Source organism: Colobus angolensis, unplaced genomic scaffold, assembly GCF_000951035.1.
Source record: "Colobus angolensis palliatus isolate OR3802 unplaced genomic scaffold, Cang.pa_1.0 Scaffold268, whole genome shotgun sequence".
Classification (NCBI taxonomy): Eukaryota; Metazoa; Chordata; class Mammalia; order Primates; family Cercopithecidae; genus Colobus; species Colobus angolensis.
Window position 1 is genome coordinate 524,808 of NW_012115910.1, and position 22,024 is coordinate 546,831.

At 36.4% G+C, this 22,024-nt stretch overlaps 1 long non-coding RNA gene across 1 annotated transcript; it reads right to left on the minus strand.

Moving 5' to 3' along the window:
- Window positions 1-2,389: 2,389 nt before the first annotated feature.
- Window positions 2,390-20,662, minus strand: LOC105515679. The gene is made up of 3 exons (XR_001002363.1): window positions 20,537-20,662; window positions 4,538-4,609; window positions 2,390-2,865 (listed from the first exon to the last, which is right to left on the minus strand). It is a non-coding gene; the product is annotated as an uncharacterized LOC105515679 (long non-coding RNA).
- Window positions 20,663-22,024: the final 1,362 nt, after the last annotated feature.

The following is a 22,024-nucleotide window of genomic DNA, read 5'->3' on the forward strand; positions in this document are numbered from 1 at the left end:
CCACCCAGTGTGCCCACCACCAACCCAGCCACTAAAAACCAGAAGGAGACTTGCACAACATCCACATGGAAAATGAGTTTCTCCTGCCTCAGCCTCCTGAGTAGCTGGGATTACAGATGCCCAGCAAATTTTTGTATTTTTAGAAGAGATGGGATTTCACCAAGTTGGCCAGGATGATCTTGATCTCCTGACCACGTGATCTGCCCACCTCGGCCTCCCAAAGTGCTGGGATTACAGGTGTGAGTCATCGCACCAGGCCCATAATAATTGTTTTTAAAAGTTTATGCAGAAATGTAGACAATATGCTGTTGGTGCACATACAAATATGCATGAGCATATACATATAATATACATGTACAAGATATGTACAATATATAGTACACGAATGTATATATATCTCATACATAGTATATGTAAATATGAATTGCATATGTATAATAAATATAAATGTATAGTGTGTATTTCACATGTACATACCAAATATATATACATATACATACACATACAATTGCAATGAGATTAAAATTTAATCTAAAAGACATTAAAAATTGAAAATTAAAATTTTGTATTTTTCTTACTTATGCATTGAACATATGACATCATGTAATGTAAAAACAAAGCAAAATTCTGACTTTTTAAAAATAAAAACTGTAATCTGACTTCAACATGTTGTGTTTCAGCAACTGGGAGACCAAGCCTGCCTCCCTGCTGGACTTTCTCCCTCCTGCAGTTAATGCTCATCTAGAGAGAAGACAGAGGTTGTAAATCACCATGACTTTATACCTCACTTCTCATTGCTGAAGGTTTTGCATTATTATTTCCATTGGAAACAACAGAGTTAAGGAAGAAACCAATGATTTTCCCCATAAAGGGGATCAAGGAAGTAATCAAAGGAAGTGACATTTCGACTGTTCCTTTAAAGAGAAGCATCTTTTTAACACGCAAAATGTAAGCAAAAGTGCAACTCAAGTGCTAGTAACCACATGGCTAAAAGCAAGGAGGCATACATGTTTTTGGCATCTTTAATGATCACAAAATACTAATAGTGGTAACACTTTTGGAAAAATTACTATGGGCCAGACTCTGTAATGACTGATTCACTTTGGGTTTCACATAAATCCAGTCCCCCAACATGGTAGGAATATTTTTCTTCTTTCTAATCTCTCTTTATGTCCCCTCCCGCACCCTGCTTTGGGAAAAGGAATAGTTGCATTTGGCAAACTCTGCAGAAATGTTAAGTGACATGAAATGTCTTTTGGGTGGGGGCAGTTAGTCAGTCTCTTTTTCCTTTCAAGACTCTGGGAGGTGTAGATCAGAGGGAAGCACTCACTGATGGGAGGGAAGGTTTGTTGAGGAAGCTTATGACTAAAAGCCTAAGAATAGTAGTTTTTCTATACTGAAATTTTAGGTGCATTTATTAACTACCACTACGGCAAAAAGGCATTAATTGAGCACCCATTAAGTGCAAGGAATACTAACAAAATTCAACATAATCCTTGCTCATAGAGATCTCCTGGTGGGGACAGTGTGTTGCACGTTGTTTGGTGAGCTATCTGTTCACATGCCTGGCTGGCTGACTGAATGAGGAGTTGATGCCTGTGCACAGAAGAGTGTATAATGCCTTTGTGGGCATCGAGAACAGAGTCGAGACCAATTAGAACTTCTATTTGCAATGAAATGAGCAGATACATATGTTTTATATCTGACCAAAAAAACAAAAACAGAAAAAAGAATATTTAGAAAGCATCACTGCAGGTGATGTAGTTTTTGTTTGTTTGTTTTTGTTTTTGTTTTTTTCTTTTAGATAGAGTTTTGCTCTTGTTGCCCAGGCTGGAGTGCAGTGGTATGATAGTTCACTGCAACCTCTGCCTCCCAGATTCAAGTGATTCTCCTGCCTTAGCCTCCCGTGTAGCTGGGATTACAGGCGCCTGCCACCACACCCTGCTAATTTTGTATTTTTAGTAGAGATAGGGTTTCACCATGTTGGCCAGGCTGGTCTCAAACTCCTGACCTCAGGTGGTCTACCCCTCTGCCTCCTAAAGTGCTGGGATTACAGATGTGAGCTCCCTTGCCTGATGTAGTTTTAATGCCAGTTTTTGCATTGCATACTCCATTACTGGAGCTTGTCTGCAGATGAGTACCTGCTTGCCCAGAGCATGGTTACAGGCACTGCACTGCAAAGGAGACAGTAGTGAGGATGAGCCACTCTGATCATTTATTTTGGCCACATGGAGGTGAGAGGAAGGAAACATTGCAAGAGGGAACAAGATATCGCTAATACAAAAATGCTTCTTTTTACTTGTCAGCTGAGATTCCACACATAGTGAGGTTTCGTTTTCATCACACAAGTGTTTGAGGAAGAAAAATTCCTGACAAGTCATATTAAGACTGTAAAATATTTTATTAAATATTAGTATTTTATTAAGGAAAGAAATGGTAATGTCAAACATTATACGAGAAAGAAAAAAATAGCTCAATGCAAATGAAAATTTGATCAAATGCATACAAATTGGAAACATTTTAAAATATGTTAATTAAAATTACAGGCTTTATTCCCATTTCATGATTTACTATCCTGGAATGCTGTTCACATGTAATGAAGGAGGTACTATTAAACAAAAGTGTTGAAAGATAAAATCCCGTTTACTTAGAGGCAGTGGTCAGAACGAATCACTTTGCTCCGGATTCCCGATTGCAGTACTTGGCAGCTGTTATTAAGAGCCTCACGCCCTTTCCTCATGTCTTCCCACAACTCAGTTCTTTTTCTCATTGTTGTCTGCATTCCAACCAATGTACTTCATCATCCTTATATCTGAGTCATCAGCACAGAACAGGGCATTCTAGGTGCAGGTCAGCAGAAGTGCCCTGAAATGGAGCGTAATGTTCCTGCTTCATGACATTATGTCCGTATTGTAGCTTAAAAGTGTACTGGTTTCCTTTTGGCTCAAGTCTTCAGACAAACTACTATGTACATTATTTGGCCTCCAATAAAATCACAACTTTTAGAACTTTGCCAGTATATCTTAACATATTAAAATTTACATACTCTCAAATAATGACATGAATTATTTATTGTTCCAGGCATTTGAAATCATATAGGTTAGCAAGGAAAATATTTTGTATATTAAGTATATGATGTGTTATTATATACTAAATCAAGAGTATTATTGTTGCTGTTGGAAAAATGCTCTATATGATGAGTGTATTAAACAGGGTAAATGCATATAAGTTTTTCCTTTTTCTTCCACAGTATAGACCTCCCTTTGAAGACTGGCACCCTAGCAAGGGAGATTATTTTCCAAACTCTTGAAAACATGTGAGGACTCATAATCTGTTACATCAATGGAACTTGAAGAGAATTGAAGAATATCACTTCTGTGCCATGGAGCCTAACGGAAGAGGTGCCCATCTACCCTCTTTCCTCATCCAACAGCTGGATGGAAGGATACCAAGGCTTTAGGAGAAGGCAAAATCCCATGATGGGAGAGGCCTGAGCACCTCACAGTGTGTGGAAACCAAGTCCTCACCAGGAACACATGCAGTAGGCCTATGTGTGCAAGGCATTCATCTCCATTGTTGGAGCTGACCTTTTGGGTTATTTTGTAACGGCAGTTAAAATTACCTTGTTAACACAACAGAACACTGTCAAAGGAATGCTCTATGGTGCCAACCCACTATTGCCTTGAAGCAGAGATTACTTCACATATTGGTCAAAGGTCTCCAGAGAAACAGTAGCAATAGGATAGATGTGATTTTCATAGCTAGCTAGCTAGATAGATAGATAGACAAATAAATAGACAACTAGACACAGATAGACAGACAGAGATATAAATAGATAGATAGACAACTAGACACACCAATAGATAGACAGAGATAGATAGATAGTTAGACAACTAGATGCAGACAGACAGATAGAGATGGATGGATGGATAGATAAATAGGTATAGACAGATCTAGATAGATATAGATATATAGATATAGATATAGATAGATATAGAGAGATAGATGGACAGATAGACAAAGAGACACAGATAGACAAATAGATACATAAATTCATAGATATAGATGGACAGACAGACAAATAGACACAGAGAAAGATACATAGATAGATTAGATAGAGAGATAGACAAATAGACATAGAAAGATAGATAGATAGATAGATATTTTAAGGATCGGATTGGCTTATGCAGCTATGGGGCTGGCAAGTCCCACATCTGTAAGGTAACCTGACATCTGGGAACTCAGCAGGATTTCTGTGGTAAGATCTGGAGGCAGAAATCCTTCTTCTCTGAAAGTCTCAGTTTTTGCTCTTAAGGTCTTTGACAGGTTGAATGAAGCTCATCTGCATTATCAAGGATGATTTTTATTTTACTTAAAGTCAATTGATTATAACATTTATAAAATACCTTCAGAGCAGAATTTGGATTAGTGTTTGACCAAAGAACTTGACACCATAACCTGGACAAGTTGACACATGAAATTAACCATCTCATCCCCTCCACCACCAGCTCACACAGAGGGACAACTCCATCCTTACCTTTGATCAGGTAGGAATGGGCACCTGACCCTGGGAAAATCCAGCTGGGGCCAGTGATGTACACCTTGCGACCTAAAAGGAAAAATATATGTTTTACCCGAAGTATTTTTTGCAGTAATTTTCAATTGGGAAATATGAAAGCTGGGTAAACAACCAGGAAGGCAAAAGGCGGGAAGCCTGTGTAACTTTAAGACAGGACCAAGGCAATCAAACTTATGTACCAATCGGCATTATGAGGAAGCAGCAAATAGAAGGTGTTCAACTACCGAAAAGAGCCTGGCTTCAGAGAGCATCAGAGATGACATAAGGTAAAAATGGAGACACAAGGAAAAAGGATGATGATACTGTCTCAACGTTAATTGCAGCTTCCATGAAATCTATCTTAATTGAAGCTTTATTTTCAAATAATCTGTATATCCTGAAAGCAACTGCTAGTGCTCAACTAGTGATGGCTTGGGTATCTGCTTTTCTTTCAAACAAAAAGCCCTAACTAAGAGAAGCCAATGGGAAAGCTTTGCTAGAGGAAGTGTTGTTTAATCTCAAGTTTGAGAAATAAATGGGTGCAGTAAACAGAGGCAAAAGTTCAAACACATTGTGCATTTTCCTCCCATTCCAGTCTGTGCTCCACTTCACAAGGAAAAAGGGAGGGAAGGTCCAAAAAAGAATTCTAAGGAGGGTATAATTTATGCTGTCAGCAATAGGAAGCCATTGAATAAATTTAATCCCTGGGAGATAGACAATACTCTGTTGACACTGATTAATCTTGAGTGAGTACAGGGTAGAGGTCATTCAGTTTTCACTTAAAAAAAAAATATTTATTATTTGTTTATTTATTTTATTTATTTATTTATTTTGTTTTGTGAGAAGACTTTTGCTCTTGTCACCCAGGCTTGGTTGCAATGGCAAAATCTTGGTTCACTGCAACCTCTACTTCCTGGGTTCAAGCAATTCTCCTGCCTCAGCCTCCTGAGTAGCTGGGATTACAGGCACCCCCACCATGCCCAGCTAATTTTTTGTATTTTTAATAGTGACGGGGTTTCTCCACATTGTGCAGGCTGGTCTCAAACTCCTAACCTCAAGTGATTCACCTGCCTCGGCCTCCCAAAGTGCTGGTATTACAGGCATGACCCAGTGTGCCTGGCTCAGTTTTCACTTTTAAAAATAATTGTCATTGGATTTTCTGTGAAGTAAGCATGTATTTTTTAAGTAAATACAATCAAAACAAAAATTATGTACTTATCTTTGTAAAATATGATACAAAGGTAAAAAGCAAAAAAGTGGAATGGTAAAAATGTAAGCAATGCCTTTAGAATTAATGAATGTAGATTCAAAGCAACCAAAATGTCAGACTGGATTTGCTTAAGATCTTTCTGGAATGTGTGGCTAGATTGTGGGGGTGTAGAGATGCACACAAGCCGAAGTATGAGTTAGAGTTGGCATCACAGTCTAGGCTGATGCAAGGCCATGGAGAGCCAGTCTGGGTTCAGGGCTGGTCCGGAGGATGACAGATACAAAGCATGTCAGGTAGGCTTGATGATGCTTTCCACCAGCTAGAGTGTGGGAGGAATGATAAAGGAAAGCTAAACATGGCTTCCAAGTTCCTGACTTCAGCAATCAAGCCGATATTAATGCTTTCTCTCAGAACATAAATGCAAATATGTTATGGATAGCCTACTTTAAAAGAAAAGGCAATAGGGTTGTTTTGAATTGAACAAACACATATATATTCTCAAGTAATTAGGAATAAGAACGGGAATTACAAACGTTTTTAAAACATTTTAAAAGATTAAGAGAGTTGTCCTTGACAGTGCTCTAAAATTTTGTTTATGAGAGAGCATATATGGGGGTTTATGGTTGTAATATGAGGAGGGAAGAGAGAATACCACAAGCTGCTCCTTGCTTACTTTTTATTCTTTTTGACAATTCCAGGGAATTACTGGATATTGAGTTGCTTGGATACTACCATGTGAAACGCAGACCTGCCGTGACCCCCATTTAAGTAGTGGAAGTTGGAGAGCTGCACCTCTGGAGTTGGCTGAACCTCCAATCAAACTGCCTGAAACCAGAGCTCTAGTGCTGACTAGTTAGGTATGTTCTGCTTGCTAGTGTCTTGATTGGAACACACTCCATTTTAAGTCATCTACATTTAACATAAATATTTAATCAAAGTTGTCAAGTGTGCTTTGAAGTATCAGGCAACAGTCACTTTTCAACTCAGGTGTCTAGACTAATCAAACTTTAAGAAAGAGTGCAACATTTGTAATGACACCATCATTTTATTGAATCATTCCAGTTAAATTTGATTTCAGTGCAAAAATCACAACATTTGCTTTTCTCTGATAGAAATGCAGCTCAGAACTATAATTTTCATTTTGATTGAAGGGTATACAGCTTGTGGTGTTTTGGGCTCCACACGAAATTCAAAACTATGTGACTCTCATTCACACCCACATTCCATGACCCTTCCTTTAAATTGAGAAAGGAAAGGGGAAACTTTTTTGACATCAATTCTCTACCTCCCCACTTTTGTCAGGCTAAATTTCTGCTTTGCTGAAAGAGGTAAATCTTTTGCTAAAGCTGTTGAACTGCACAGATAATACCTCCAAAATATTATTCTCGAAATATCAAGATAATGATGTTATTGGAGGTTATATCCTTCACTGACTCCCAGAGTTGAGGTGAAGATTAAGTTAGATGGTATACATGGATGCTATTGATGGAATCACTATTAGAAAAAAAGAAACTATAAAAATGTTCAACTTCCATTACAACGTTATTGAAAAGAGCATATGTTTGTTTGTTCCAGTAACTTTTCTAACATTCTTTAAAGAACATATTTGATTATATTGAGATATACACTTTTTGTTATTGCTTGACTCATGAAAGGGGTACCTTTGGACATTTTAAAAGTATACGAGTTTTCAGTACTAACAGATTGTTAAAACTGAGATGCTTTGGTTTGGGGCAGAATTATTATTAAAGAGTGGTAAAAATAAAAATCAAAAGAATGTTTTCAAACCTAAGTAGAGAAGGTTTGGTGTAGTTTTCCAGCAATAAGTCCCAGGAGAAAGCCTTGCCCAATATTTAGCCAATGGGGCAATTGCTCACTCAAGGCCTTGGTTTTTCTCTAGCCCAAGTGTATTTCTGTGACCAGTGCACGGGGTAGTGTGACAGGAGGCAGCCAGCCAGATAAAGCTATGGTGGTAAAGTAATGACATCAGGTTCAGAGAAAGAAAACTGCATATACTCATATGGAACAACCAGTAAATAGATCAGATCCCAAACAGCATTATTCACAAGCCACAGGCAGTGATCGTGTTCAGCATTGGGCTGCATGTTCTACCCTGCCAGGTACAGGCATTCCTGCTCAGTCAATTGAGGTCGGATGCTTTCCATCAGAGGGGAGTCTGGCCGTTAGGTTCCCAGGAAGTCGTATGAAATCAACAGAAAACAGAAAGTAGGCTTGTGGCATCTGTGGGTTCTAATGTGCAAAACTGTAAAATCCAAATGTCTGAAAGTCCAGAATCTGTGTAAGTTTGAGGCAAAGCTGAAGAGGAGATCGAACGACTAAGAGTGGGTAAGCTGGTGTCACCAGGCCAGGAACCGAAGATGACGTGGCAGTGAAGAAGTGTCCTGCAGGGCTGGGGCTGGACAGATGTGGAGAGGAGGAATCGCAGATCTGGAAATTCATGCAGTCAGAAGCTTAGGTTTCAAAAGGCAACGTATTTTAAGATGTGGTATAATTTTGTTGGCCAGTTTTAAGCTGTTTTCTCTAAATTGCGTAAGCTTCGGCAGATCCCCTAAACCTAGATACAGCCCTGAGTACACGTGTCTGGAGAGGATTGAGTGTTTGCGGGATGAGAATAAAGCAACTCACATCAGACTGTAGCCTCTTAAGGGCAAGGTATCCCACCAGTGCCTGTAAACAGCTGGCTTCTACGGAGACATGATGTGGACATTGACATTATCTGTAATGTATTCTGTAATTTAAGTTAATATTTACCATTTTTATCAACCTTGGCTTGAGGACTTTAGGCCACAGTGAAATGGCAGATTTAAAATAATGTACAATACTGGGCAATTTAGATGAAACATTTTATTTTTCATATTAAATTTAAAGGACAGGTTGACTGTCCCTTATCCAAAATGCTTAAGACCAGAAGAAGTATTTTGAATTTTGGATTTTTTTTTAATTTTGCAGTATTTGCATTATCCTTCCTGGTTGGGCATTCTGAATCCAAAAATCCAAAATCTGAATTGTTCCAATAAGTATTTTTTTTTTTTTTTTTGAGAGCCTTCTTGTCAGTACTCAAAAAGTTAGAATTTTGTACCATTTCAGATTTGGAATTTTTGGATTTGGACTATTCAACCTGTACCAATTTTGTACCTGCTACTATCCTACAATCTCATGTCTCCTCTTCCCTTGTGTGGCCAGCAGACTGTGAGTAAAAATCCATGGGGTATTTCTGTGTTCATGCATTTGTGGGATGATTCATCCCTAAAAGACAGCTCAAGGCCTCTTCAAGAATCCTCCAACTTTCTCATTTCCTGAAGTTCTATATATTTTCATTTGCTACTGAAAAATCAAACTAAATTTTATGATTTGCTGTTTATTGAAGCATGTATTTTTCTCTGGAACATTGTCATATGAGTGTGTGTGTATGCATGGGTGTGCATAGTTTACATGGGTATGCATAGTTTACACTGTACAATTTGTTTGTTGACTTATGTTAGTGTATTTCTGTTTTAATAGTTCCATGGAGCAGAGGTCTTAATTATATCAAGCTGATTCACACATTTGACATTTTGTATTTTACACAAACTTAGTGGTAATGGTGCTCTATTTTTTCTTAATTTTAGGTCACTGAAAATTATATTTGATTTTTGTAGTTCAGAGAGTAACTCCTTTATCAAGTTTGATATAAGGTGTTTCTTGATATCAAACAAAAATTATTAATATTGACCTTACATGTTTAGAGAATTGGGTTTTGGAATTTAATAAATATTTTCAAAAATCATAGGTAGATTTTACCAAGTATGTATATACACAGCCCTATATGATTTTGTTATTGATGCACTTTCTGAATGACTTATTCCCATGCATTTTGAGAATGAAAGTTTTAGAGGCATTAAAAAAAAAAAATACTAAGCAGCAGAATCCTATTGACTTGTCAGCCAAAGATGAACTCATTTTCTTCAACTCCTAATGCTCACTGACTAAAATCCATTCTTTGTTTTTTTCCAAAAAGTCAAGGACTAAGAAAAGATGTTTTTCAAGAAACACTGCAAGTTACAGGTTAGAGAACATTTAATCAATCCGATGATTGGAGATAATCCTGTTACAACAACAGTCTTATCTTGGTTGTTTCCTAACAGGAATGAAAGAAAATCTGAGTGAAATAAACCCCAAAAATTTAAATAATAAACTTACATTTATTGAAATAGTAACTCAAAAAATAGATCGAACTTGATGGGTATTTTGTGCTAGTTGCTAGGGATACAAAGATGATTAAAATAAACTCATATTAAAATCTGTTAAACCTGTAAAATAAAATGAATTAAAATCTGTTCTTTGAAGAGTTAGATAAATAAGCAAAATAATGATTAGTGTAGGAAAAGTGATAGTTTTGGGTTAGGGCAGGTGTGTAGGGAAGCACTTCTCAATTTCTTCTCTAAGTTTCTCACTTACTCTCCAAATGTCAATGTACCTCAGGATTTTATCCCTGGCCATTTTTCCTTTACAGACTATTAGCAAGTCTTGTGTGAGATTAGTCTTAATTGGCAGCTGTAAGCTGAGAGTGTCCACATCTCTATCTCCAGCCCAGATTCTCTGCTAAGGGCCAGTCTCACATATTCCACCTTGCATTAGCCATCTGCCAAGTAGACAGCCTAGACCCCTTTCGTGTTCATAATGGAGAAACAGAACTCATCATGTCTAACTCTTTCTCTCAAATTTATGTACTCTCTGATCTCAATAATGCATTCATTCTACACACACACACACATACACACACACACATGCACACATGCACACATATATAGCTTATGTCAGATCCAGAATAAGTTATTAAGAATAAAAGTTTAACAGAACAAAATATGCATTCATAGAGCTTATAATTTTTTTTACATAAAACTAAATTATCAGTCACTTTTCTGATAAATAATTTGAATTGTGGAGCATTCTAATCAAGCCTAATCAAGACAAGTAATAGTCATCCAGGTTACTTAGCAGACGTATTACTAGCTTTGATTGGGAAGTGCAGAAAGAACTCTTTAGTAAGCTGTATTCCAGTGATCAATCATCCCCCATCATATTTTATTATAATTGAAACCCTTATCATATCTGTGATTATTTGGACAATTTATTTGTTTACTCCAGTGGTTCTCAAAGTGTATCTCATGTATTCACAACACTTTCAACAAGTTTACAAAAATTGAAAACAATTTTTAATTATACTAAGCCATCGCACACTGCAATGGCTCAGTGCATGTTGGTGCAGTGGCAGCAAGCTGTACTAGCAGCTCATTGAACTCTTCATTTGCAATACTTGCAGTAAAACAAATGAATAAATACATAAAGCCAGTTTTACTTGAGAATGTTGGCTGTGAGTGGTGGCTCACGCCTGTAATCCCAGCACTTTGGAAGGCCAATGTGGGTGGATCACCTGAGGTCAGGAGTTCGAGACCAGCCTGGCCAACATGGCAAAACCTTGTCTCTACTAAAAATACAAAAATTAGCCAGGCATGGTGGTGAGCACCTGCAATCCCAGCTACTCAGGAGGCTGAGGCAGGAGAATCGCTTGAACCTGGGAGGTGGAGGTTGAGGTAGACGAGATCATAACACTGCACTCCAGCCTGGATGACAGAATGAGACTGTCTCAAAAAAAAAACAAAAAAAAAACAGTCTCATGATGAAGCACAAAAAGTTAATTTCACTGTATTTTGAGCTATTAGTACTGGTATTATTAATGTCCTGTGCTATGAAATAGAAGTCTGTGTTAAGCACTTCCACAGCATACCAGAGTATGACAGAATTCTTGAGGAAAAGTGCTCGTGAAATTAAGTTGTGAGCTGGACTAGAGACTTTTTCATAAAGAATTATCTTTGCTTGAATAAATGACTGAAGATTCTTTATTTTTTTGAAAATGAATAAAGCGAGCCTATCATAAAACTGATGGTATTTTGTTGCCAATAATAAAATTAAAGCTTTGTATTTGCTACCGTTGACAGCTTCCCAAGATTTAAAGTCTTTTTGATGATATTTGAGATGATACTAACAAATCCGATTATATATAGTGTAATCAAATGTGTCAACATTTGGAAGATCTTCATAAACCTGTGATTCATTATTTTTCAAATGACTAATACATGATTTTATAGAATCATGAATGGGTAAAAGATCCATTCAAAGTACAAGATGAAAGGATTTGTACATAACGGAGTCTGGAAATTTCGCTGATACGACTTCAGATCTCACATTGCAATTCATCTTCATGAAGCTACCTCCCTTCAGTGTAGTATCAAATAATAACTGAAAGGTTATTAAAATATGCCTACCCTTTCCAAGGTAGATTTTCTTTATATACTTCATCCAAAACAACATATAACAATATTTAATGCAGACACAGATATGAGAATCCAGCCATCTTCAATGAAAGTAGATATTACAAAAATTAGTAAAATTGTAAAACAATGACACTCTTTTCATTGTTTTAATTTCTTTAAATGGAGTTATTTTTCATAAAAATATTTTCATGTTAATATGTAATGACTTTCTTGTTATTTATAAATAAATAAATAAAATCTTAAAATGCCACAGTGTTAATTCTGACTACAGTAAATATCAGTAGATATAACTCACATAAACAAAAGTTTTTACAAGATCTCAATTTTTAAGAGTATAAAGTGGCCCTCAGTCCTAGGAGTTGGAGCAGTGCTCACTGGCCAAATACGCTGTCTCTCCCCATTAGAAGGTAAGGATCATGAGGACAGGGACCTTGCCTGACCGCCACCTCTTTTATCTCCACTTTGTGGAACACGGCTGGCAAATAGCACTGAGAAGCATTTCCTCAGCTGTCCATGCTTGCACATTTGGTTTTAATTCACCACACCCCAGTAAATACTGACCTGCAGGCCAGCAGCTTCTTTCCAGCTGTTGGCTGAGTCATTTTTACATGCCATGTCCAGGCCACTCAAATATCTCTTCTTCTTCCCTGGGCTAATCAAGTTCTCACAGAGCACATGAAAGCCAGGAAAGACGAGATGATATTTTAAAGCTCTACAAATATTATCTCTTTATTTAGGAAAAATGTACCTGCTGATGATCAGCCACAAAAACGGAATCCAAACTTGATTGGAATACTTTAAATTACCCTGCAGTTTTTAAGCATAGGATCCTGGCAGGACTTTTAAGAGTCCACTATATCTGTCAATTTCTTTGTCTAATTACCTTGAAGATCGTATTTACCTTTCCTACCTTTGTATGTTGTGGATTTGTAAGGATTGCCTTTCTAAGAGTTGTCACTTCTTATCAGTTGAAACTTCAGAAATGGTGCAGGCTCTCTTAATATATTCCTATTGAAAATTACTCTGCAGTGGTGTTGTAACCACAATTAATTGTTTGCAATTTGATTTGGGATCCACAGGAGGGAAAGGTGAAACATGATTTCCAAGTAGTTATGTTTACCATTATGGTTTAGTGGCATGTATTAGCCATACAAATGCAAAAGCGACATAACCTAGGGACTGGATTCTAGTACTTTATGCATAGAAGCAGCTAAGTGATTCTCATGAATGTTTACAGAGGTCAAACCCACCGTAAACCTTAAGGCAATGATTAGAACATATTGCCTGGTGTTCTTACAAGTAAACACCATCTAAGAGAGAGCAGTTTGGTATATGATTTTCAAAAATGACTGTTATTCATGTGAACACCCACTGGAGATCAAAGTGCATCTAAGCACAAATAAAAGTTTCTTAGTTTTAACTAGTAGTTAGGAGTTTTTAAAAGCTGTAACTCAGTAGAGAATGTTTAAGCAGAATGATGATCACAAAAGTAGTAGCACATATCTGCTGCAGGGACTAAATATATCTAGGACCTAATTTCTTTTTCCTTAAATCTGAAACATTGACAGATTTTCTACTATGTACTTGAGACTCAGAGTAGTACTACACGTGAGTTGCTAAGTGTAGGGTGATTATTTTTTAAATGTCTCTCCTAGAAAGCTAAAAAAAACAGAAAGAAAGTCACAAAAATAACTGTTTATAAACTGTGTACTTAAAAGGAAATTTGATTCTGGCCTTTTGCCTGGCTGGGAATAAGCTGGGAAATTGTTTCTCCATCCTAACAACAAGTGAAAAGCTGAGTGAACTGAACATCAACAGTCCTTCTTAGACCCACAGAAAAGTGAGGTCTCAGGACAAACCACTATGCCTAAAAGTGGAGAAACAGACAAACAGGTAATGAGAATCACAGCACAGTGAAGCAGAAATCTCTGTAGGAAACAGCACCAGATACTTCATGTTATACTTTCAACAAAAAATTACAAGGCATACTAAAAGGCAAAACATACAGCTTGAAAAGACAGAACAAGCATCAGAACCAGACTCAGATATGGCAGGGATGTGGGAATTATAAGGCTAGGAATATGAAAGAATAATGTTAAAGGCTTTGTTGGGAAAAGCAGGCAACATCCAAGAACAGATGGGCAATGTAAGCAGAGAGTTGTACATTCTAAAAAAGAATTAAATAAATTCTAGAATCAAAAACACTGTCATAGAAAAATTTTAAATGCTTTTAATGGGCTGGACATGGCTACAGAAATAATTTCCATACTTGAAAATATGTCAATAAGAACTTCCAAAATTGAAAAGTAAAGCAAAAAAAAAAAAAAAGACTGGAAAAATTAAAATAGAATATTAAAGGATTTGAGACAATTACAAAAGGCATAACATACAAACACAGGGAATGCAAGAAGAAAAAGAAAGAGAAAAAGGAACAGAAGAAATATTTGAAATAATAATGACTAAGAACTTCACCAATTAATGTGACACCAAACCACAATTTCAGGAAGTGAAGAGAACACCAAGTAGGATAAATGCCAAAAAGAAAAAAAAGGACAAGAAGAGAGAAGGAAAAAGCCCTACACTTATATTCAGGCATATAATATTCAAACTGCGGAAAATTCAAAATAAAGAAAAAATATTGACTGAAGCCAGAGGGAAAAATATCTTATTTACAGATGAGTAATTATAAGAATTACATCAGACATCTCAGAAACCAGGCAAGCAAGAAGAGAAGAGAGTGAAAAATTCAAATTATTGAGGAAAAACCACCAGTCTATAATTCTGTACCATGCAAAATTACCCTTCAGAAATGAAAGAGAAATAAAAACTTTCTCAGACAAACAAAAACTGAGGGAATGTATTGTCAGTAGACCTGCCCTGAAAAAAGTTGTTTTTAAAAAAGTTCTTCAGAGATAAAAAAAAATTATACAGATCAGAAACTTGGAGCTACATAAAGAAAGGGAAGCTTTAGGGAAGAAATCAGTGAAGATAAAATAAAATCTTCTATTTCCTTATTCTCAATTGAGCTAACAGACAACAGTTTGTTCAAAATAATAATAACTGATACATTCTATGATTATAGCTTATGTGTAAGTGAAATGAATGAGGGTAATGATACATGGCATGGGAAGGAGGAATTAGGAATATAATACTCTAATACACATATAAAACATGTAAAATAGAATGTCTCTATAATATTCCTTTAACATAAGAAAATGTGCCAGGTGTTGTAAGATAGTTAAACAGTGAGAAGTAATTTAAATTGGGTGGCTAGGGAGGGCCTCTCCAGGGAAGGGTATTTAGGATGAGACTGGAAGGATGCATCAGTTAGCCAGATGGAGAGCCATGAAGAGTGTTGTGAGCAGAAGCAAGAGAATGTATCAAGTACCATGCATTTTGCCTCATGAGAGACACCAAAATAGAAAGAAGCTATGAGATACAGAAGAGGAGCCCAGGGCAAGCTGGAGAAGGAGGTCGATTCAGTTCCCGCAAGGACTTTTAGGTAATGGGATGCTGGTGTGTTGAATTTTATGAGATGTGTTGACCATGGGTATGACATGATGTTAGTTATGTTATAAGATAATTATGTTTGCTATGTGGAGGATTGGTTAATTGTGACAAAGCAAGATTGAAAGTACAAAGAACAATTAAAAAGCTATTGTGTAGTTTCTGTGAAAGGTAGTAGCTATTTGCTCTAGGTACTTACAAGTGGTATGGAAAAAAGTGAATAGATTTACACACACATACACCTGACATAAAAACAGAATTGTTATTTCTTGGCTTGTAAATTTCTAGCCATATTAATTTTACTATAACATCAGCATAGAAGAATCAGGTGATGAAGATCAAATTTGAAGAGTCTAGAGCATGCTCAGGCCCTATCACAAAGTAATGGTAAATAATACTTCATTCTCGAACAAAATAACTGGAACTTTCAGTTTGGTTGTAATTTCAGTAGCATAGGTTCTAAGTAAAGTCTGTCTTTCTAGATAATCTCTGAAATCATCTTTTTCTTTCTTTGAGAATCTGCCTTTTAAAACTCTATTTCAAGGTTCTCTCTCATTTTCTTCTATTGGTGACATGGCCTCATTTTCTGTCAAGGAACCAACTGTTCTAAATTTCTTGAATCCCTGCCAATATCTTTGAATCTTTCCTATTTGTCATCTTCCAGATTTAACCATTTACCTTTGTCTTCATATGTTGCTCTTCCTACATACCTTCAATTAATTTTAAATGATGTAGTATTTCGCTTAAGTCCATGCTGCAATAAATACCCTGGTACATGCCCCTGATGCACTCGTGCAAAACATCCCTAGGATATCTCATTGAGCAATTCTCAGCTGGCTCCAGGAATTCAGAAAATACTATCCTGCTGTCTCTAGCTTCCATTAGTATATTGGGAAGCCCATTGTTGGTCTAATCACCATTCTTTCACGGGAAATCTCTGTTCTCTAGGCTGTTTTAAATTATTTTCTTTACTTTGCTTGTTTTGTAGTTTTATTCTGTTCTTTCATGTACCTGGTGTGATGTTTGTTAGCTTTCCTGAATTTAAAGATTCATTTTGCTCATTAATTCTAAACAATTCTCACATGTTACCTCTTAGACTATGATCCCACTCCATCCCTATCTTTTTTCTCTCCTCCTAAAACTCGGATGAGGAGTATGTTTGACCTTTTCATTTTCTCTACTATACCTTTCCATCTCTCTTTTATATGCTTATTTCCTTATCTTTGGGTTGTGTTCTACATAATTTCTTCAACTCTAACTTCCAATTCAGTAATTGTCTCAGATGCTGTTTATTATATTGCTAGACATTCCACTATGCTCAATTCCTAATCTGCCTTTTCATTTTTAATCAAAACCTTTGTTTATTTAAAAATCATATTAAGGAATCTTACTGTATAATCTATAACTGATCACTCAAAGACCTTCTGTGATGCTCAACCATAAAGAAAAACCTATAGACACACTGAAAATAGAATATCCTTACAGTTGCCTCAGAGGAAAGTCCTGTGCATAATTTCTGCCCATAGAATTAAATTCTGACCCTTCCACTTACTAGTGAGGTGATTTTGAAAAATTTGTTGACCATTCTGAGTCTTAGTCTTAATATCTGTGTAAGGTAGTATTAGTTCCTGTCTCCAAAGAATGCGGTGATGATTAACTTAGCAAACATACATTCAGTTTTCAGACCAGAACGTGAAAAACAGAAAACATATTTACAAAAAGGAAATCTGAAGAAAAAGAATCAACAACTGATTTTTTTAAATGTCATTTAAAAGCTACAGATTTCTCTAACAATGGCTCATTGGCTCTGTTAGCCTTTAGAAATAACTACGTAGCAAATCACTAACAGAGGTACAATTAAGTCAAATTATGAGTAACTCATTACTGCAGAAAAAATTAAATTGAAATTTTTAGAAAAAGCTATATGACAATAAAATTACCCTTTACTAAAATGTGAGAATATCTGCAACATTTAGATGGGAAATCAATAATACATGCTAAATCAAGCCATTGCTATGGCTGCTCACAATCCCACGCTGAGGTAGAATGCCCCTATGTGGGTTCTGGGAAAGAGGTTTGTTATTCAGTAGTGATGACAGCCAGGGGCCGTAGAGAAGGGAGAGACATCAAATGAGAAATGCATCCTCCACTCGTGAGCTGGGAAATAGACCTCAACACTGCAACTGTTGTTGTTTGCCCCATTTGGTTTTACGTATGTGCTTCAAGGTAGGTTAAGGTGGGACAAGAGAATGAGCGTTTGCTCTTGCACCTGTAATTAAAATGGCAGAATCTCGGAGTTTCCTGGAATAGAATCTCATGGACATTAGAAGCAGGGGCCAGACACCTCATATCCACAGGGAATATAACTGAGTCTGCTTTGCAAGAAACTCAACTTTAGATTCAAACAGCACAATTATCAAAACAGAAAACAAAGTTAAAATTCTTCCCAAAACAAATACCTTGCCCAGATGGTTTTATAGGTGATTTTTTTTAAACCAAATATCCAATACACAAATACTTAGAATTTTCTGTAAATTCTTCCAGAGAATAGAAACAAAAATACTCAGCAATTTTATGAATGTAGAAGATGCCACTCTTAGGTAATTAGTGTGAGGGATTTATTGTGTCTGTGTCCCAGTAGAAATATAAAAGAATGTTTGTGACAACGTTGGTTGCCATGGCCTCAAGGGGAAACAGTTCAAATGTCTAACAACTGATGAATAAATTTTGGCTTATTGACATAATATATGCAGAGGGGAAAATGGTGAATCAAAGCTAGACATCAGCCTGGACAAACTCAGAAATCTAATGTTGGGGAACAGAAAAAGAAAGTCACAGAAGGCCTGGGCATGGTAGTCCCAGCACTTTGGGAGGCTGTCCTGTTCTGAAATTCAAAGCATTTTTAATTTATTCAAAAGGAAAGACAAATAAAAAATATTTTGCTTACACAATTGGCTGAATGATTTGGAATACCTTTGCAGAGTGGTTTTAATTCAAATTCAGATTAAGTGGATTAACTGTGTCCTCTCTCACAGAGAAATACTTCCTTTATTCCCTCCATGTTGTACTCTAAGCATTTAAACTATTTGCTTTCAGAAAGCTATTACCTTTCTTGGCGTGATACACAATTTCCAAATATTCCTGGTCATGCTCGTAGATTTGAATGGGCCCAGTTGACATCCACATCTTATGTGTCTTCTGAGATACTAACTGAAGCTTGCTTCACTCTCTGACTCTACAGAGAATTCCGGTGGATGTCAGATGAACGAACTGGAAATGCAATCATTTAACAGTGAGCCAAAATAGGCCCTTTCCCTGAAAGTGATTTTTAGAAACAGTATTCTCTGAAGCAGAACATTCTGGAGTACACGTCCCTCAAAGCATTTGGATCCTTCAGCTTAAATGCATATCTCTCCCCAAAAGCCATTACATACCTTAAAATTCCAGAGTGCAAAAATTTGTTGCTTATAAATAGCATATTTATGTGTTAAATATCTGCAGCTTATGGGCTTTCATTCCTTTTTTATTCTTATTGCCCTGAAGACAATTTCTAAAATGATTTTAGAGATACAGAGTAGTAAATGAGGTATTCCTGAGAGAGAGCCTGAAGTGAAAGCAGTTCTGTTTGAAATGTCCCAAGTAATCATTTGGTTTTACGTATGTGCTTCAAGGTAGGTTAAGGTGGGACAAGAGAATGAGCGTTTGCTCTTGCACCTGTAATTAAAATGGCAGAATCTCGGAGTTTCCTGGAATAGAATCTCATGTCAACTTACTAAGAAACATATAGTGCACTTTTGGCGTTACAAGCCAACTATTGACAATGTGATGCAGATTTTGAATGAACAATTTGTTTTGTATTTTGACATAATATGCTTATAAAATCATAAACTATTTGTATTAAGAATTAAAATATTAGTTTCAGAATTTATTCATTTTCACATATATTAATTTTTCAGTAATCAGCACTTAGCTCTGTTTCCTGCTTTCCAGCATGCTAACTGGTTCCAAATAAAATCGAGAGTTAATGAAAACTATGTTCTTAACATAATGGTTTGAAGTATGTAATTTTCTTCTGGTTAAAACAAAATAAGAGAAATCTTATGTGAACAGTCTATGATCTGAGACATTTATTATGGCTTTATCTTAAAATAATTTAATGGGTTACTGTGTCTACTTCAACAGCTGCCTTGAGGCTTTGTTTGTTTGTTTGTTCAAATGGCTACCATCAGTCAAAGGAGACAGGCATAGTCAGCTCATTACAGCCTTAGCTGATGTACTAATGTAACTTCTAAGTAGGCTTAACATCACAAACTTTCAAAATGCTTAGCTATTAAACAATAATTTTTTCTTAGCTGTATTTAGAAAAAAATGAGGATTTTGATCCTTTCTATATGGAAATGATGACCTTTAGTAGAAGAAAATTCTTTCTATGTATTTACAATTACTAAACTCTACTGCTTACAAAACTTTGATTAGAAAATCATGTTTAAATCTTGTAGGTGGATATCTATATGCATATTTCTGAATTTGAATATGTGTGTATATATGCATAATGACAGAATAAAGTAACTTACATTTAAAATGTAACATCGATATACAGTATATAACAAACATATATGAATGTAAATATAATAGATACATAAACATATATACAAACATATAAATATAAATATAACATATACATATAAAATATATGTAAATACATATAAAATAAAAGTTTTTTTACATATAAAGTATCTTAAAAAGAGTTTGCTTCAGGCTAAATATTTTATATGAGTATTTATATTTATATTTCTACCTTTCTCACTTTAATATATTTAAAGTGACAGTTCCTTGCTATTTTTGCATAATATTTGAGTATTAATTTACTATTAATGTGTTATTTCCTTGGTATCTGTAATAAGAAATATATATCGTTGTCTTTACCCACAGGTCTTTATCCTGAGATAGAGTTCTTAAAATCCTTGCAGTAGGGCAGTAGGGGTGCTGGAGGAATCATTTGTTCTGTATTTGTTCTTTAACCCTAGTTTCTGACACAGAGCTCCTTTGTAACCTCCTGAGTGACAGGCACATCTTTTGTTCTAACAGCGTGGCTCTCAGTGGGCTACTGGATAGCCTTAGCGTGAGGGCTGGTTTCCCTGGGAACCAACTACCTGTGTAATGAGGGGGTTGGAACTTTCAGCCCCACTTTCTAACCTCTAGAAAGGGGAGAGGAACTGAAGGTTGAGTAGATCATCGATGGACAATGATTTAATCAACTATGACTGCATAATGAAGCCTCCATAAAAACCCGAAAGACTGAGTTCAGAAAGCTTCTGGATTGCTGAACACATAGAGATGCCTGGAGTTAGCACCAATCCAAAAGAGGGCATGGAAGTTCTGCTTCTCCCCACATTTCTTGCCCTGTGCATCTCCTCTCTCTGTCTAGCACTTGAATCCTTTGCAATGTCCTTTATGATAAATGGGAAGATGTAAGTAAGTATTTAGCTGAGTTCTCTGAGTTGCTCTAGCAAATTAATGGAACCCAAGGAAGAGTCCTGGGAACCCAGGTTTATAGCTGGTCAGTCAGAAACTTGGGACTGTCACCTGAAGTGGGGGCAACCTTCTTGGGCTGAACCCTCACTTGTGGGGTCTGGAGCTTCCTCTAGGTAGACAGAGTCAGAATTGAACTGAATCACAGGACACCCCGCCGGTGTTCATAGAAGCATTGCCTGTGCTGGTGGGAGAAACCCTCACAAACATTTTGGTAACCAGAGGTAAAGTGTTGCATTGAGTGTGATTGACTGTGTAAGAATGTAGGCGGAGAAAAAGGTTTTTTTTCTTCTTCAAATTAATTTACTATGAATGTGTAGATGTGTTGTTTCATTGAAATATTTCATATAAGTTTCTTCTGAACCTCTGAATTAAATTACATGTCAACTATATAGACCAGCTAGCTCTATGTGAAAGAGTTAAGTGCCATCCAATATTTCTTCTGCCTCTCTGCTGTCTCAGACAACCGATCCTGCCATCCCTCAGGAACCTTTAGACAGGTACTATGAGAGTCACACCTTGTGAGTGAGTATTTCCCTAAGTTGCTGTTGTATGTGTAATTATAAGACCATCTAAAACATGTGTACTCGTTTTAGAGGAATCTGTGGTTAAAAAGCTGAGCATGTAGAATCTGTTCTTTTCACTGAGAAATAATTTTAATAATCCAGAAGAACACTGCAGGCAGGGTTTGGAGAACAGCACACTGATGTCCCCAATTTTCAGGACAGCATATTGCTGACACCTAATCAGACACCCATGACAGGGCTGGGCATGTTATCATTACACAGAAATACACTTAAAGTGATTTTTAATTTGGGGTGTATTTCCTAAGTGTTGAACTTAAGTAACCCCTCAGTTGAAATGTTTAGTATTATCTGGAAT